Source organism: Elgaria multicarinata, chromosome 4 (assembly GCF_023053635.1).
Source record: "Elgaria multicarinata webbii isolate HBS135686 ecotype San Diego chromosome 4, rElgMul1.1.pri, whole genome shotgun sequence".
In the NCBI taxonomy this organism is placed as follows: Eukaryota; Metazoa; Chordata; class Lepidosauria; order Squamata; family Anguidae; genus Elgaria; species Elgaria multicarinata.
In genome coordinates, this window is record NC_086174.1 from 77825036 (window position 1) to 77842278 (window position 17243).

Here is a 17243-nt window from a genome sequence, read left to right on the forward strand (position 1 = left end):
TTATGGCTATCTAGCTTTAAACCAGAATTGGACATGACAGCTGAGGAGGAACAGAACTATCTTATAATTTTGTGCATAGTTTGATTTGGATGGTATGGGGTTAAGGTTCGCTGTTTGCTAAGACCAACAGGTGCCACTGAGCAAGCAGGAGAACAGGAAGCTGACCAAGAGGTCACATAGATAAGAAGCCTGAAGAAGAGGGATTGTTTACCTTATGATACTAGGAAGTCTGGAAGTTCCTATCCAGATGAATTTTAAACCTAAGAATTTTAAGATTCTGTGATTGTTATTTTAATGTTGTATCGGTTTTACTGTATATGCTCTTTTAACTAATTTCATGTATTATATTGTGTTTGGTGTTGTTCCCTGCTTCGATCCAGAGGGAGAGAAGGGTAATAAATAAATAAAATTTTGACGATGACGATGTTGCAGTGGCAGCATCAGAAAAAAAAATCATGGGGGCACAGAAGGGGCAAAGTGTATTTCTAGGTCGGCAGGCTGTGTCTCACATGTTCAGATCTCTAAAAGAAAAATAACAGTTTATCTCACACTAAAACTGCCATCCTAACCATATATTCTGAAATAAGTCATATATTGTTTTATTGCTTTTTTAAATATAGCATGTATTAGCCAAATTCAGCATAAGCTTTTAGAATCCCCCACCCCACACAATCAAACAATATTTACACACACACACACCATCTCCTTCTCCAGGCATTCCCTCTCACAACAATTCAGCACAAACTTTTAGACTCCCCCCACCCACACAATCAAGTGATTGATAGATGATAATTATACAGACAGATATTAAAAACACAAGGACCTCCTTCTCACAACAATTCAGCATAAGCTTTTAGACTCCACCCCCCATCTCACATAATCAAGCAATATATAATTGGAGCTTATGTGTCCAGGGGTGCATTCTACCAGCTTAGGCTGGTACCCCAGCTATGGCCCTATCTGGAGAGCACGGACCTTGGCTCAGTTATCCACACACTAGTCACGTCCAGACTGAACTACTGTAATGTGCTGTACATGGGGCTGCCTTTGAAGATGGTTCAGAAACTTCAGCTGGTGCAGAATGTGGCCTCCTGAGTATTGGTGGGGGCGAGGCGATCTGACCACATAATGCCTATACTGCACCAGCTGCACTGGCTACCTGTGTGTTTCCAAGCCCAATTCAAAGTGTTGGGTTTGACCTTTAAATCCCTAAATGGTTTGGGACCAAGTTATTTGAAGGACCGCCTTCACCCATATCAGCCTGCCCACACTTTAAGATCAAAAAGAGAGGCCCTTTATTTATTTATTTATTTATTTATTACATTTCTATACCGCCCAATAGCCGAAGCTCTCTGGGCGGTTCTCACTACCCACCTGTGAAAGAAATTAGGTGGGTCTCCACATGAGAGAGGGCCTTCTCAGCAGTGTCCCCACACCTGTAGAATGAACTCCCACCGGTGGTCCACCATGCACCATCCTTGCAGGCTTTTAAGAAGGACTTAAAAATGTCCTGTTTTACTATGATCTTCACATAAATGAATACTGTTTTGCTGCTACTGTCCTTGTTTTCATTGTCAATTTTTAATGTTAGCTTTTATTGTTTTAACTTTTACTCTTTATGCTTTTATTGCTTTTCATGTTTATAGTCTTTTATGGTTGTGAGTCACCTCAGGAGGTATTCTGCCCTGAAAGGTGGCTAAGAAATGTTTAAAATAAAATAAATAAATTATATATTATCCTTCGCCTAACAATGCATTCCCTCTCACAACTCAACATGAGCTTCCAGAGAATTTCACTCCCCCACAATTGGGAAAAATTGTAGGCTTAGGCCAAGAGAAGGAAGGCTTAGGGGCTCTTCCATTTCTCTTGCTCCACCTTAGCGAGAGAAAGGCTGCCATCTTTGTCCACATTCCCTCTAGCCCCTCACCAGCGTCGTCTTCTTACATAGAAAAAAATCCTTAAGCAAGGCAAGACCATCAAGGAAGGCTTCCCACACACAAGCGGGCAACCCCTTTTTCTCATCTAGGGTGCCCATATGAAAAGGAGGACAGGGGTCCTGTATCTTTAACAGTGGTATTGAAAAGGGAATTTCAGCAGGTGTCATTTGTATATATGGGGAACCTGGTGAAATTTCCTCTTCAACATAAAAGTTAAAGCTGCAGGTGCCCTGCCCTCTTTTAAATCTGTTCACTCTAGTATAGCTCCTGCACCTTTAACTGTTGTGATGAAGAGGAAATTTCACCAAGTTCTCTCTATATAAAAATGACACCTGCTGAAATTCCCTTTTCTATGCAACTGTTAAAGAGACAGGAACCCTTTCCTCCTTTTCATATGGTCACCCTATCTCTCTCACACACACCCCACCTTAGTACTCCAAAGGCCCACCGGACAACCAAGGTTGTACTTGCTGCATGAATTAACTGGCCACCTCTCACTACCCACCACCCCCACTAAATTTTAAAATAAAAAAGACAAACAAGGAAGGTCCCCCACCCTACCTACACAATGAAGGGAAATCTTATGGTGAAAAGCTTAATGGTTGCACACTTCAGAAATACTTAAAGTTGATTAATGGTCAGAATGCTTTAGGCTCCAAGATAACACACAGTCAAAATGCTACTCAAAAACAACCTGGTTTCCCCGTTGCCATCTCAACAGTTCCAAAAACTGGTTCCAAACCCGACCAAGGGAGGGGGAAGGATTCCTGGGACATTTCTACACCTGCCTTTCCTTAGGATCATCCCAAGATCATCCCTGTGCATCCACACAAGGGCTCCTGGGAGCAGGCAGGGACGATCCCTCCATTTTCCTTGAATAATCCTTAGATGTAAAAAGGCCCCTGGTCTACTCCATCAGGCAATCACAATGGGACATTCTTGAAAGGCTTAACAAACTATCCCAAGGGAGCTGGTCCATATGTGGGCCACACGTTGGAAGCTCAGGAACTTGGCCATAGCCTAAACAAGATCACAGGGTGGATAAAAAAAAGTCTTAGGCACAAGAAGTCCCATGCTGGTGTTTTAGCTCAGGGAACTCCCCACCACCTGAGTCTGCAGAGAAAAGTCCAACAACAAAAATCAAACGCAGTCTACCTTTACACTGAGTGGTTGATGAACAAACACACATAGTCCACAACAAGCAAGTCTATGAAAAGCCTCACAGCACTTTCCATGGCACAGTGCTAGAACAGAGTCCATGTGCATTGTGCTTTCAAAGTCTCAAGCTCAAGATAGGGAGTGAGTGTGTAGCTACTCCCCTCACTCTTTCTCTGAGAACACTGACAGAGATAAGTTGACATTCCAAACTAGTTCTAAATAAATCTAACTACTTGCAAGGCCTCAATGGCCTAGCTGAAACTTATACCTGACACTGTGTTGCCTCAGTTCCAAGAAAAGAGAAAGAAAAAAAGGAGGGAGATAAATCAGTCTCCTTTCTCCCCTTCTCCTCCTTTCTCTCTCACTCACACATAAAATAAGTTAAAAGGTAAGGTTGCTGCTGCCTGGCTGCTCATGGCCACTGTAAGAGAGTACTGGGAAGGAGGGAATCTGGGAATGATATGCACAGAGATGCAAAAATCAAAGAGAGAATGTATGGTTTGGCATGGGGGTGGGGATTAAAGGATTTATCCCACTCTTTCAGCCAGGCAATTGAAGGATGAGCTATGATTGCAGAACAGAACCGCAAGCAATTCCCAGCCTGACTGATTGAGAAAAATCAACAGTTAGGGTCTCTAGCCCGTCCACCCCCAGCAATGCAGCTGTCCACATCTCTTCAATTACTTCTCTCTCCTGCATGTCAGACATTGCCCCTTTTCCCCCTCAGTGGATTGCCACTGGTTTGCCATCTTGAAAAGAATGTCAGTGCTGCAAAATGCATAGCCTTTATTGGCTCAGTTAGCAGAACTGTTGAAGTACTATAGATATATATATGAAAAGTGTCTTTCCTTCAAGGAATTACAAGAGTTCAGCAACTGGGGTGGCAAGCTCCTTGTTTGGGGGAGGGTGCTTGCCCCTCCCTGGCACCACCACTGGGAAGTTGCAAGATGTAGTAGTTTCATTTCTGTAGAAATGCTTGCAAAAGAGCTCATCAGAAGGAATGTGAAGGAATGTGGACATCAGGAAAAACTTCCTGACTGTTAGAGCAGTGCAACAATGGAATCAGTTACCTAGGGAGGTTGTGGGCTCTCCCACACTAGAGGCCTTCAAGAGGCAGCTGGACAAGCATCTGTCAGGGATGCTTTAGGGTGGATTCCTGCATTGAGCAGGGGGTTGGACTCGATGGCCTTGTAGGCCCCATCCAACTCTGCTATTCTATGATTCTAAGGTTGAGCCTTCCTAATTGGTTACAGTTACAAGAGTACCAGCCAGCTTTAACTTATAGGAAGTTGAGGCCAAAAATAGTTTTTAGAACGTAGAGGAATGATGAAATAGAGAGGAGTGTTGAGAGGAAAATGAATCAAAATGAGAAAGAAAATCAGAAAGCTGCTTTTAGAAAAACCTGAATGCTGGGGAGAAGTTGAATGCTTGGAAAAACTGAGAACTCCGCCAAAAAGATATTTCCTAATAATATTAATTTTTCAGTAAACTTTTAAACGTTGTTGGGCGAACTCACCAGAGTTCACTTCATGCAACACTTGCTGGACTCCCGCAGGCCACCTGACACTGTTCTGCATGCTGTGGGACCCATCGGATGGTATGCAGCTGCCTGGCAAGGAGCACATGGTGTCCCCCCAGCCCGTGAGCCACCATTTTGCATAAGAATGGAAGCTCAGCTATTTATGGAAATTGTGTAAAATGGCAGCCATAAGTAGCTCAGTTTATGCAAAATTACAGGCACCAATGGCCAAAGGCACTTAATTAATATTCATATTTTACAGGTGAAGAACAGAGAGGGATTGAGAGATGAGTGATTAGCACAAAGCCAGACATGTTGAAAACAGAAACTTGACATTTTACTCGCTTTTGTTAAAGTATTGGGAGTTAGAAACCCATGCTGAGCCACTACAAAGCACTCCAATGTCTACAAGTAGATCCCAATCTGCCTTCTACCCACCGGTGTTTTAGCTGTAAGGCATTCTCATTTCAGCTGAAGAAGAGACAGTCTTCTAGGATAGCTATTATCCTGTCTCATAGAGCTGTCCGCACACATTGTGCAACACTTGATTCATATTCTGCATGATACATATTAAATGTTTTTCAACCATCACTTCAATTGCCATTTATTTTAAAACAAAATATGCTTGCTTCAGAGAATCCAGTGGAAAATATCACATGTGGTAGCCCATCTGGAGCAGGTTTGTTGCCTGGCTGGTACTATAAAAATGGGAAGGGGTGGTATTCAGCACATGAAAATCCTCAGTTTATGGATGTTGATTGGTGTTTGTCTTCACCAGAGGGTGGTCACAGTTGTGGAGATGTCTATTAAAGACTGGCATTTACTTGATGTATTTAAGAAAAAATCCACACACACCCCAAAGCCAGTAGATAAAAAAAATCTCTCCATTTTCAATATCACAGTTGGGTTTGATTTAATTATTTAGTTTAACACGTTGACAACAAGCAAAAAGAGGCATGTACACCCTTAGCAAAGTGTATCCCCCCCCACACACAAAATGGGATCCATAGCACTGCTACCTCTTAGACATCAAAAATTAACATGTAAGTAGACAAAGGGTTTTTTATATATATAAATGAAGATGATGTTCAATTACTACAGAAGATACAATGGTATCTTCTATCTTTCTTCATTGACGAGGGTCTTGTCTTGGAGAAGAATCCAGTAGACTGGCTAAAAAGGCACCCAAGGAGAACAAAAAATCATTTTTGTGGCAAGACTTCCATTCATAGAGACACCAAGGGGAGTCAAAAAAAGTAGTGTTGGGGCTAGCCATCCATTCTGTTTTAATACCTCTAGCTTTGTGCTTAGCACAGAGGCTGTGATGGGTATATTGTATACAACATATAAAAACAATTTCAGAAGCATTGGCAAGAGTGTTTTCAAATGGCACTTTTAAAGGTCACTGAAATGCATCAGTTTTAAAAGGTTCCTAACAAGTCATGGAAAGCAGAGGTGAGCTTATTCATATATATTTTTGTGAACATTTCTAGCTGTCCTGAAAAATGCCTCACCATTTTAGCAATTTCTGTAAAAATAAAATAAAATAAAATGCTTTTATATATTTTTCTTATGCTCATTTGTTCTTACTCCCACTTTCCTTCACTTGTCCTCAGTGATGTCCTCCTCACACAACCAAATCTGAATGGCTATAGAGCACTGTGAAACTCATAGTCTTCCCATTAGTCCCCTTCAGATGTTTTGCTCAGCCACGGACTGGGACCATGTTGGCTGGCCTCTCAGTGTCATGTGCCCCACCCACACCACACCCATTTAGTCCATCTACATAGACCATTTACACCTGTGATTTTGCATAAATAGGCCTCTTTATGGCCACTATTTGCATAAAACGGCTATTTATGGAAAAGGCCGAGATGCTGTTTTGTGGCTCATCAGACCAACAGAGACTGCCGCACTTGCCTGACTCAGTGCGCACCAATGGGGGTGTCATGCTCACAGCTGAACATGCAAGGAGCGGGGTGGGGTCAGGCTCACAGCTGATCCAAGCCCAGAAGAGATCTCTTTGGAGAAGGAGGAAGATTTGGATTCCTCAGGAAACTCAACTCCCCCATTGCTGGGATGCCTTGCCTGAGGTCACAAAGAACCCCTTAGACCCATCACAAGCTCTGCAGTGGTTCTTAACCCTCCTCCATTCTTCCACAGCTTTTCGGCAGTGACGGACTAGGTAGGATGCTCAGAGTTATCTTCAGAGCATCAGCTTGGCCACCAGAAGACCCTTTCACCCTTAGCTTACTCAGGAACTGCTCTCAAGGAGGAAGACCAGCTTTAGCCAGTAAAGAAGCAGACCCAGCTACAACTGGTGAATCAGGGACAGCACATTTATATGTCCTCCAAGACCCTTTTGCTAGGTTAACAGCTTTTATTGAACTCTTCACTCCAGGTGTGTGCTCAGGACAGGGGGAAGTGTATGAGGGAGCTTACAACAGAAAAGCAGCATTGGAGAGGTCAGGATCCCTGCCACTACTTCAATCCAAATCCCTCTGTCCAATCTCTACATTGCTTTTAACTGCAAGAAACCGTCATTGCAGTTTATATGTAGTGTGTATAGCCCTTAATAGTTACCAGATTCATTAAGCAATCGTTCTGATCACAGCACAACTAACTATGGTAAAGGAGTGCTGACATTTTCACTTATTCACAATGATCAAAGTCCCCAAAGTGGTTTCATACTATTTATGGTAGCAGTAAATAAAATAATAAAAGTATAATTTCTAAATTACAACAATTTCTTAATTAGTGTTAGCATGACACATGGTACTCAACAGAAAAAAATGACATCATTCCTTTAATATCCCAGGGTATGAGGGTGAGAATGGCAATATCAGATTTATAAATAGCATATTCTTTGACTCTTTTAAGAGGATGTATCTTTTTCCTAAGGAATGCTCTACACAATGAAAAAAGTAATCAGAAGATTCATTCTTAAAATACTTAATACATTCCTATGATTTATAAGGATAATGTTCAATTAATAGCATGATTGCATTAATCCCTCACTTCAAAAAGAAACAAAAGGAACACTTGTATTATTATTTTTTAAAAAAACTCTTTTCTTCCTTCTTCTTTTGACCTTCTCTCAGTTTGCTATGATGATATCAGGAGGTAGCAGGTTGCCAATACTAAACATTTCCTTGACCAAGCACAATCTAGTTTGTCAATGGATAAATAACTTCTCTAATTTTTTATTTTTATTTTTTTGTAATAATTGACCTGACAGTTGGTAAGTTTAAGACAGGCAGAGCAATCCTAAATGGAACCAGGGGATGGCATGACAAAACAGATCTATTGCCTCATCCAAATCCCTCCCAGCTTTTGCCACCCAAGGTGGAACATGTGTTTTCTCTTCCTTGGTGGAAGCCATGATCTTGTTGGACTAGATAATGTTGACAACGGCCATTCAGCCATTGTTGACATTCACTGCTCTGTTTCTGAATTTTCAACCTGATCTTTTGTCAACAGTCTCCATGTTTTAGATATTCACTGAAATTTTGTTATCTGCATGTTGCCATCTGAAATGTCCTGTAATACAAATTGAATATCTGAGTTATCTAATGTCAATGTAGTAGACAACTAATAGTTCTTTGGCCGAATCCAGCCTACAGATGAACACCAATCAGCCCAGCACTCACAGGTTCATTATTCATTCACTAGTCCTCCAGCTTTAGCTCTAACCAACCTCCTTACAGATGGCTTCAGAATAAGGCAGAAGTTACCCTCAACACAAGTACATTGTAGATTAGTATGCTTGACAAAATCCCCCCACTCTCTCCCAAGATAAACAGAATACTGGCTGGGATAATACAACCTTATGTGAGTAGCTGAAGGGCATCTAAGAATATAAGAACATGTTAGTGTAATGCATATTACTACCAAAATGATTTTTCTTTTCTTCCCCCCCCCTTTTTTTAATGAACTAAAGTTTGAGCATTGCAGATATGGGTAAAAGAATAGCCTGTCTGCCAGAGACAAAGATGGCACCCATCACCACATGTATCCATCCTCCCCTCAAGCACTCTGGAAAAGACACATGCACAGAAAGACTTCCCGTGACTGGAAGTTAATGAGAGAAAACTTTATTGATATAAAATGGGGGAGGAGGAGGAGGAGAAAGGGGAGAGAAAATTTTGGTGAATTACTCAGCAGGGCTGTCACCTTTCTCTGATAAGGCCAAATGTGGTCTCCTGGAGTTGAGAAAAAAGCCCCTGTGGTTGTCATAGAAACTCTCCAGGCCTTCCTCTGCCCCCCTCAAAGAACACCATCAGCACCCCCTAGCACAGAAAAAGCAATAATGTCCATTGGAACGTATAGCAAATCTCCTCACAATGCCCCTGATCTCATCCTACTATCTTTAGATAACCTCCCACAAAAGGGGCCTCCTCTTTCCCCCTGTCTCTCAGAGGGCACCCGGGCACCCACATACAACTGTCTTTTTCTGCTCCCCAAAAAAGTCACCTTTACCCTCTTTCCTTTTAAGGTTTAGATCTTGGGTACCCCATTAGCACCCCATGGTTATTGCTTCACCAATTCCCTTCCCCAAGTGTCTGTATTTGCAATGGTGCTTTCTTTTCAACCAGCTTGAAACAACAACTGGCTGAAGGCAAGTGCACAGGCTCGAAAGCAGCAGCCCACATAAAGGCACCACTTTCTGTTTCTGCTCCAGCTTGGCCTCCGAAGGCACATGGAGCAGGTGCAGAACTGCCCAGGCTAAACTGAGCCACTTCTTCTTCCATGGAGTCATCATCTGACTTAAAAAGTCCAACTCCTCTCAGGTGGCCCAATGTGTGGGATTTTCTTATCATCCAGTGCTACCCAGACTTGTAATTTGCAGTGTGTTTCACTGTCAGACTGCTAGCGCCCATTGCAACATGGGCTTTACACTAGTAAAGGAAGAATTGTGCCAAAACTTCAGTCACTGTTTACATTTGGGAAAAGCCCTTTGCCTCTGAGTGCCTCCAGACAATTGGCTTCTAGCACCACTAATTAAAAGATATTGTGCACCTATTTAGCCTTCCCCTTCTTAGAAGATTTTCTTTGGTAAGAAGAAAAAGATGGAAGAAGCAGTGGTAAAACATGGGAGGTTTACAAATGGAAGACAACAGTGTCTGGATGCCCCATAAAATTCCCTGAATGAGGCTGGGTAATTATACAATAAAATGCTACATGTGGAAGCATCCTCTGTCTCATTCTCATGGGAATGACTCTCTAGACCAAGCCAATGTCGGTGGTCTTTCAGTCCTGTTCTCTTCAAAATATTGTGCCTGTTATCAAAAGTAGTTGATCACCAGTGAATCACACAGTTTAGATGCCCTCAGACATTTCGATAAATTACCTTCAGCGATGTGTAGTTGTATGTTTTGAAGTGCTGGTGATTATCACGACAGTCTCCATAGCCACCCCACCAAAGAATGACCAAACATTCAGGCAGCTGTGATGGTTTGTTTCGGAAACCAGTTCTAGCAATGTTCACCTCCACCTGGAGGAGGCCTTTTCTAAAGCTAATGGGTCTTAATTGACCATTCAAGACCAAGCTGCCCCAAAACTTCAGTTAAAAGCAGGAATAGCTCACAACAAGATATGGTTGCTGGGAAAATCCATCCACCACCACGCCTTCCAGTTATTGACAGTCTTGCAGCTAAACTCAGAACTGGGAAGTCTGAAGGAGGTGGCAGATGACATCGTTATCCCTGCTAATCAAAAAGTCACGGTTCTTCGACTCCACCAGCCCTGCCTTCACTACACTGCTCGTTACCTTGTATCAAATCTATTTGCTTCACTCACACCAAATGTATTTTCTCTGGTTGGATCAAAAAGGCATAATTTTTAAAAACAACATTATGCAAGAATGAGGCTGCTCTGAATTAATAGTGTATTCTGGAGTAAACAGCTTTCTGGCTTTCACACATCTTCAGAGTGTGTACGGGGGTTTTAAGGCAGTGAACAGCACTCACACTGATATCCAGCTACCTGGTATTTATTTCCTCATTAGGAATTTCCTCATTAGTTCTTTTCTTGCTGCTCAGCAATTTTATAGTAGGTGCCCATTGCCTTTACTTTATTTGTCCTTGTGCTGCCCACCCCCCTCTTGGGAAAGGCTCCAGGTGTCCTGTCTATCACATTCATCCTTGCAGTGCTTGGAACACCACATACAGTCCTGACAGCCTGGCTAAATAGCAGCTTACAATGAGGAGAATCATCTTAATTGCCTAGATGCTGGCTTTCAAAAACAGCTTTCACACCTAAAGCTGGTTCAGCTCACATCTGGGGCTGTCAGGCTTTTGGCTTACAAATGAAGAACTCAGCTCTATCCCTCCCTCGGGGTTATGGTGGGAGGAGGGAGGTAAACTTGATGCATAAAGTGAAAACACAGTCTAATTTCCATAAAGAATACAAATAACATATTTCCCTATTATGAACTCATATGCATTATTTTGAGGTTGGGTTTTTTGGTGCTCTTTTGCTTAGGGACAAATAAAGCTGGAGGCAAGCAAAATGTTAGTCTTGGAATAAAGTGGAAATCTCAGATAAGTTAACCTTCAGTGCCTAAATACTAGCGCTGTCCCCTATTTTCAGGATTTATTTTCTCTTCCTGAGAAAGAGGCATTGCTTTTTCTGCCTCTTTCAAAGGGATGAGGAGAATTTCAGAGGACTTTCTCCTTGGGTTGAGAGACAGCATTTCCACATAGCTTTTAAAAGTGTCACCAGTTGTTTAGGGGTCTTCTTTCTATTTTCTTTGTTTGGTTGTTGTTGTGTTTCTTTTTTTAAAAAAAACAATACCTCCAGCACTTGGAGGAGCCCAACAGTTTTTTATGAATGGCTGTTGGAGACCATGTGACCTCACCTTCTCCAATAGGCATTCAGGAAGAATTCCTAGGCTCCTGAAAGTGCCAGGGTTATTATTTTTTAAAAAAAAAAATAGAAAGAAGACCCCTCAAACCTTCCTGCACTTTAAAAGATATGTGGAAACCCTGTCCCCCTCTCCAAGGAGAGAAATTCTCTGAAATTCTCACCTCTCCCAGCCTCTTTCATTTCCCCAGTTTTCATTTTCCCCCACCCCCACAAAATGCCAAAAATAGAATGATCAAAGTTTTTGGCACAGCACTAATAAATACTAAAGATTAATAGTGTGTTTGTTTATTTATTTTAGAACTTTGTTTTTTAACACCACCTTTCCAAAACTCAAGGTAGCTTATAAAGCAGGGCTGGGGAAGCTCTTTCAGCCTGAGAGTTGAATTTAAATGCAGAAAAGCTATCGGAGGTTGAATTCCAGTGGAGAGTGGGGCTTGAAGGGGAAGGGGGCAGACTCAAAGGCAAAATGGATGGTGCCAGAAATAGCAGCATATTGTAGCTTAAAGCTCTTACTGCCAGTAACTAAGCCCTAGGAAAGGCATTTCATCCTTTTAGAATGTGTGTGTGTGTGTGTGTGTGTGTGTGTGTGTGTGTGTGTGTGTGTGTGACTACACAATATCAGGGAAACCAGCAAATGTTCAGTGGTTGGAGGAAAAGGGCTGGGGCCAGAGGAAGGGGGCATGACCATTTGGGAAAGCCCAGAGGAGCAGATTAGGCCCGTGGGCCTGAGGTCCCCCACCCCTATTAGGAAGACATATAAAAAACAATTAAACAATTGAAATTGCAGTATAATAAAACAGCCGGAAGACCAAGTATACAAGATCTACCAGATCAGCTCTGTCCACTAGCTTGGTAACGCTGTTAAAGAACTTCAGCAGGTTGGTAAGGGAGGACTTGCTTTTGAAGAAGTCAGGCCAATCCTTCATCAGCGACTCTTGTTCTAATTTCATCTTTAAGCATGTTTTCTACTAGGTTACCTGGAAGAAATATTAAGCCAGGTTACTGGAAAGAGACATTTAGGCAGCCTTCCCCAACCGGTACCCTCCAGGTGTATTGGACCACAAACCCATCATCTCTGTCTAGCGTGACCATTGCTGGCTGGGGGTGGGTGGGAGCTGTAAACCAATGCATCTGGAGGGTACCCACTTGTGGTAGGCTGAGATCCTGCAAAGCAGATGGGATCATGAATGTTCAGCCAGAGAACATTTCTAGACAGTGCGTACTTACGCTGTACGTGGAGCCACTGCTACTAGCTTTTGAGAGAGGGAGGGAGGGAGGATTGGCTGTCATTTATCACCATCACCATCTATTACATTTCTATACTGCCCCATAGCTGAAGCTCTCTGGGTGGTTTACATAAGATTAAAACAGTGTAGTGTAAGTTTTCATATATTATAAGGGGGCATGGGAATATGTCAGCCTTGAGGCATGGATTCACTCTTCCATTGCTTATCTCTTTGGTTATCACTCTTTTCACTGCTGATACCTTAGGCATTTTCAGACCTGTGGCAAAAAGGCAAAATGACAGTCTTCCATCTCTCTCTCTTTAAAAAAATAAAAAAAATAAAAGTCACACATGGAGACACAGGTTGGAGGCAAGAAAATGGGAGGCTGTGTCGCATTTACCTCCTGAAGCATTGCTTCGCCTGGCTTCATGGTAGTGCCTTTATGTTCTATCTATCTATCTATCTATCTATCTATCTATCTATCTATCTAGATATAGATATATTCCTGCTTAACAAATGACTAACACACACAGAATATCTTTCCTAGAGCATAATAAACATCCAGGTAGTTTTGAGTAGCAGATGTCAAACTACATCTCACACACATGCTGTTTAGGCTATCTTTAGCTGTCACCAGTGAAGCCAATAAGCTATATATTCGGATTCCACTTTAACCTGAAAAACAGGCAATTCAAAGTGGTTTATCTGGATCTTTATTCTTATAACTTGCCAGACTGAACAAAAATGAAAGACTGAAAGAGTGCCTGTCTCTCCCCTCGCTCCTGCTCACTTTCTTTTTTCAATTTATTTTATAAAGGGGGGAGGAGAGGGGGGGTCAGTAAATAGAGCCAAGGGAATGATGGCTGAGTTGTTGCTACCCCGCACATATTCTTATAGCCTTCTAAATCGTAAAATGTTAACAGCAAAACTAAATTTTGACATGTTGATAGCTAAAACCATACAGCAATATGGCACATCAATTGCCTGTTATGTTCTGAGGACCAAAAAATATTCTCTCCTGTACCATTAACATAAATCAAACTGGTTAAATCACTTTAATACTCCAGGTGTCTTTTCCCTCTCTATTCCAGATTTGGTTGGTTGGTTTTGTTCCTATTTTCATTCTTTTCTTTTTAAACTGCCACAATAGTTGAAGTCAAAGTTAGGGTGGGGGGAAGAATTAGGTAGTTTGTCAACTTCCAGGAGTGCTCTGCACCCAAATCAAGTTCGCTAACCTTGTCATGTGAACATTTCACCTTAACTAAAATAATGACCTATTGTATGATTTTAAACAGTTGTTTGGTGCGTGTGTGCTTTAAGGTTTCAAAAGAGCAATATAAGACTGTAAACACTATATCACAGCTGCATTTTTAAAATAAAATAAAAAATCTCTGAGACAAACAGTTTCAAAGGTTCCATCACTAGTACCTTGCCAGATGTGAAATCTCAGCACTGCTGTGCACAAGGGAAAATACTGGGTCTTGTATGAACTTTAGAGGAAGGATGTTAAAAAAAAATATGGGAGATGAAAAAGGGGGAAATAAAGGCTACAGTTATGCACACAGTGATGTCAATAAGAGATGCAGTGCAATCCTATGTATGTTTACTTGGAAGTAAGTCCTACTGTGGTCAGTGAAGTTTCCTCCTAGGTAAATGAAAATAGGATCACAGCCTTAAGTAACCTGTGAGCAGGATTACAGCCACGATCTCAAACAGCTGGGGCACTGGAAAACTACTGCCACTAAATAACATTTCTTTCCCCATAGACAGAGATCAATTAAAGAATAAATAAAAATGTCGACAACATGCATAGTTTACATTTGACTGCTTTGGATTTTTGGCAGGGTATTTTTTTATGCCTGAAGTAACCAAGGCTGAGACCTCAGCATCCTCTCCACTAACCACTTGGAACCTGTTTTACTCAGAACAACTCTTGACTACCTAAAGATGGCCTGGACCGGTATTAAGAGTTTCTCTATCCACAGCTCATAAAACCTCAGAGTTCATCCAGGGTAAACATCATATCCTGATTTTTTTTCTGTCTGCCTCAGTTAAAGAATGCTATGTTTGTAAGCAATAGCAAATAATTAAGTGAAGATCCCCCATTTATTTGATGGTAGTACAGTCCCCATCTGTTGACCTTCCTTATGATGGGGATAACTATTATATATTAATAAATTACTGAGTGATCTAGGACTCTAGGCTCATCCATGCTATTAAGTTTGTAAGAGCAGCCTTAACTGCTTCCACTTTAATATTCTGAGAATAATACCTACCCTCATGGAGGTATGTTAGGATCATATAAGCTTCTTCCTTCGTAGTGGGGCTGTGCACTGCTTCGGTTCCAGATCCAAATCCCAAACTGAAGTGGGGTGATTCAGACTGCATCAGTCCATATCCACATCCTGATTGGTCTGAAGCAGTCTAGAACAGACTCTCTGCCCACTGAGTCATGCACGTGGCTGGGTCTTCCGGACCTGTCTGCTTATGGCCAGCAGCTGCCCATCCTCCATGAAAGCTGCCATTTCTAGAAATGGCCCTTTGCAGCTGCCATTGTGCACAACATTAGATCTATGTAAATACAGAGCCCCCATCTTCCTTAAAAATGATGGCTCTCATAGAGGACTGGTGGACAGTTCCAGTCAGGGGGATTCCACACGTCGTACTGAGGGCGCTTCCGTGCGCCCCCAGTGCGGCCCCAAAGCGATCGTGTAACTTGCCTGGAGAAGAGACGGGGAAGAGGCGTCCTTGTCGCCGTCGCCGCTGCCCACCTACCTCCTCGCCGGCCGGGTCGGAGAGCTCGGCGGAAGAAGGTGGGGTGGAGAGCTTCTTCCACTCTCCACCCCGCCTTCTTCCGCTGAGCTCTCCGACCCGTCTGGTGAGGAGGTAGGTGGGTGGTGGTGGCGGCAAGGACATCTCTTCCTCGTCTCTTCTCCAGGCAAGTTACACGATCACTTTGGGGCCGCACTGGGGGCGCATGGAAGCGCCCTCAGTACAACGTGTAGAATCCCCCTAAGTCTCAGCTGCTCATGCAACTCAGTGGGTAGGGGCAGGGGGTGGGATCTGACAGACTCCTGGTCAGTCTCTCATCTGGCTTTCCCAGGCACCCACTGAACAGCTGCTCAGCTGCTCACTGAACAGCTGCTCAACCTCAACATCTGAACTTGTTTCTGATGTCTGAATTTCACTTCAGGTCCAGATCTGGATCAGGATTGATTCAGTCTGAACCACTCTGCTTTGGTTTGGGAAACTCTGAATTAGCCACCAATGCTGGTTAGGGGGTCCAGCACACCTCTACTTCTTAGGAACAACTGTAGCATTATCTGCTGGATGTGAAGGTAGAAAGAAAGGTAGAAAGAAGCCCTTAGTGCAAAGATTAGCTTTCTTGGGTAAGTTAGCTCCATTTTCTCTCTTTTTTTGGAACAGGGACTACCAGCTTCCAGTCTGGCTGAGAGCCTTGCATAAAACAAATATCTTGGGACCTGTTGGCTCCAATTCCATATCTCAAGGTCACAACAGTGTGATCAAACATCGAAAGAACACTAAATTGCTTGTTATTTAATTTTTTATGTTGTATTTTTACTGACAAGGATGGGGAGAGGTCCTTGTGAGATTTATTTATTTATTTATTTATTTATTTATTTATTTACTTATTACTTACTTTTGCCTCCTGAGAAGGAGTTATTTGTTTGGCTCACATTTTAATGCACACTTATACCTAGTTTCACACTTCGTAACTATATGCAAACTGAAATTCGGTTATTTTTCAAAATTTGCACTTCCCCGAATTTTGTATTGAAGTTATCCAGTATAAAAAGACATATGAAAATATGTATATTGGGGAAAAGCACACACAAAAATACACAGGTTAGTGCAAACAATGTTCAAAAATGTATTCTATTAAAGAAAATTGCTTGCAAAAAATGCATATATTAGGCTGAGTTTACAGGCTTTTTAATTCACATCCCTGCTTATGGCAAGATGAGTGAGTTAGACAGGCTCATAGATAGGCCCATCTAGCAAAAATTGCTTAAAGGGAGGACGGAAAGGCTACAGAACCCTCTGCTATTCCTCCACCCTGCAATGCTCTTGCCAGCAAGGCACTGGATTGTCAGAATGCTCCAACATCAGAGTCCTCCGTCCTTTCAGCTAGATATCTATTGGATTGCTCACAGAGGCCATAGCTAGACCTAAGGTTTATCCCCGGATCATCCAGGGGTCAAACCTATTCATCTAGGTGAGAAACAGGGGATCCAGTGCTCAGGCAGGGGTGAACCCTGGATGATCCCAGGATAAACCTTAGGTCTAGCTGTGGCCTCAATGTCTTAGCCACTAGACTACATCAGCTCACCAAGATAGAATTCATTGTTAAGGGAATGCACATTCCTAGCCTTGCAAGGAGTGTCACCAAGGAGACAGAAGCTGCAGGAGAATTGGAACTCCTTCAGTAGATTCTTAGTTGAACGTTCAATGATGGCCCTCATCCAACTCCCACTGTACAAAGGATAGGGATGCTCAAGGGATCTGCTCAACATG

General features: G+C 42.4%; 1 long non-coding RNA gene across 1 annotated transcript in view; it reads right to left on the reverse strand.

Moving 5' to 3' along the window:
• Window positions 1–5204: 5204 nt before the first annotated feature.
• Window positions 5205–17243, reverse strand: part of LOC134398403 (uncharacterized) — a 61144-nt gene continuing 49105 nt past the window's right edge. The window contains exons 3-4 of the long non-coding RNA XR_010025413.1: window positions 12309–12458; window positions 5205–5417 (exon numbers count right to left, since the gene is read on the reverse strand). This is a non-coding gene — a long non-coding RNA (uncharacterized LOC134398403). The remainder of the gene's footprint in view (window positions 5418–12308; window positions 12459–17243) is intronic.